This window comes from Drosophila persimilis, unplaced genomic scaffold (genome assembly GCF_003286085.1).
Source record: "Drosophila persimilis strain 14011-0111.01,24,50 unplaced genomic scaffold, DperRS2 tig00000622-arrow-arrow-pilon, whole genome shotgun sequence".
Taxonomy (NCBI): Eukaryota; Metazoa; Arthropoda; class Insecta; order Diptera; family Drosophilidae; genus Drosophila; species Drosophila persimilis.
The window spans coordinates 2,720,521-2,723,252 of NW_020825326.1; positions in this window are offsets into that span (position 1 = coordinate 2,720,521).

Sequence of the window (2,732 nt, forward strand, 5' to 3'; positions counted from 1 at the left end):
AGTTTACAAAATCGAATTCTTTCAATGCTTGCTCAAATACTTGAAACCGGCATCTAGCTGCTTGTTTGAGCCCATAAATGGCTTTGTTCAGTTTGCATACATGCCCAGCACCGCATAATACGCCCTGAGGAGGCCGCATATATATCTCCTCACTTAAATTACCATTGAGGAAAGCTGGTAAGTTCGAAAATCAAGTTTAAAGAATGTTTTGTTATATTCAACTTATATGATGTTTTTTGTTTGTTTTAGATATCCTTAGTCATTTTCGTGGCAATAACTCAATTGATGCGAATAGAATTCAAGTCCTGCAGCATCAATTGCAACAGAATACCGGTGAAAATGGGCTTTCGGCAAACAATGCATTTGGCGGCAATATGTCAAAGTTTTTTGACTTTCATAAAAGTCAACAGCAGTCCCACCAGTATCCTTATGGTCATGCCAACCAAGTCACGGGAAATACGGATGTGAGTGATCAACAACGAGTAACATCACAACTGGAAAACGGTCGACAAAATTCCCCATATCTTGAATCTGGTAAGTTTTAATGTGTGTAAATTCGATCAAGCGAAAATAAATTTTACTTTATCATTCAAGCACTTAACACGAAATCGCAAATTCAAAAGCAAAGGTTAATTGGAATGTTTGAAACTTTGGTAAGTCTTATTCTTTTAAAGTTCAAGTTTCAGATTCGTAGATTCAACTTACAGAAGAAAGCATTACCAACCTTAGATGACAAGCATAGATTCGAAAGGAACGAGTGAAATATCATTTTTTTTTTATCCGTAAACGAAAATAGTCACTCAGGCAGGATCAGGCAGAAACTATAGTCACTTTTTTTGTACAGAAACTCTAGCGACTCCCTATTTAAGATGAGGATAATTTGGCGCCTCAGGCCTGTGACATCCGTCACTTTAGCCACCTTCCAATCGGCTTTACGATAGTTGGGACTGCAGACCTGCTGTATCCGGAGAACAAACGAAAAATTAATATAATAAAGAAAACAAATTGAATCCATTTAAGGCAGTAAATGTAATAATCTATTTATTCTATTAATCTTTTCGGAGACGAAAAGAGCATCTAAATAAGTCGCGCCGTTGACTATTTATTCTTAACGAGTTTTGTACATTATTTCATTAATTTTTTACAGTCCCTCCTCCTCCATCTGATGGACTTTCAAATTAAACTGGACTGCCAATGATAGTACGAACCTAAAACTGGCAATTCTAGCAACGGGAGCAAATGTTTCTTCATAGTCTACTTGGTACTTTTGAGTAAATCCTCTTGCAACCAGTCTAGCTTTGTATTTTATTGGGACTCCTAGTTCATTATATTTAATGGAAAATACCCATCTACTGTCTACAATATTTTTGTTTTCTGGCTTCTTTATAATTGTCCAGGTGTTATTAATTTCATGGGCATTTAACTCTGTATTTATTGCCTCCTCCCAATCAGATTTATCATTCCTAAAATTTATTTCATCAAAAGAATTTGGAACTTCATCAAACATTATATGGGCATTTAATATAAATTTGATAAAGCTTTTATCATGTTCTTTATAAGACACCTTCGGCTTAGACTTTAACCTCTCACTTTTTCTACTAATTATATTAGTATCCTTATTTTCTTCACGACAATTATCTGGCTGATCAGCTTTTTCACAATCCTTACTCTCATTCGGGATATATAATTCCTTACTATCATTCAGGAAATCAGTTTTTCTTTTCCTACTTTCATTCGGAAAATTCAGCTTTTCGCATTCCTTACTTTCATTCAGGATTTCACATTCCGTACTTTCATTCGGGAAATTAAACTGATCACATTCCTTACTCTCATTCAGGATTCCACATTCCGTACAATCATTCGGGAGATAAAACTGATCACATTCCTTACTCTCATTCAGGAATTCTTGTTGACTTCTTTCCTTACTCTCTTTCGGGAAATCTGTTTCAAATTTTACTTCTCTAGAATAAAGTATATTAGTCTCGTCTACGACAACATCTCTTGCAACAATAACTTTTCCTTTAATGACATCCCACAATTTGAGTCCATTTTGTTCATACCCTATCAAGATAGCTTTGAATGATTTTTCATCAAATTTACTTTTTTTACTTTTGTTGTGCTCATACACGGTTGAACCGAACACTCTTAAAAATTTTAAATTGGGCTTTCTATTGTGCCACAGCTCATATGGGGTCATTTTACAATCACCAAGTGCTTTGCTTGGAATTCTGTTGATTAGATATGTTGCAGTTAGCACAGCTTCACCCCAAAAACTTTTGTCTAATTTTGCACCATTTACCATAGCACGAGCTTTCTCTGTAATGGTTCTTATCATTCGCTCCGAAACACCATTCAACTGAGGTGTATGTGGCACTGTCAAATGATAACTTATTCCTTTATAAACGCAGAACTCACGCATTTCATTCGACAAGTATTCTCTACCGTTGTCAATGTACAAATTGACAATCTTGAAATTAAAATGAGCCTCGCTCTTTGCTATAAAATCTTTAAATAATTTTTATCGTCTAGTGTAACTGGTTTAATGGGGCCACATACATCTGAATGTATTACAAACAAGGGTCGTTTTATATAACTTTTATCTTTAGATTACTTAAATGGCAACCTAGCCTGTTTCCCATTTAAACATGACTCACAAACTTCATCTGATATTTTTAAATTAACAAGAAGATTACTGTCATTAAATAAATTATTATTCTTTATTTCAAGCAATT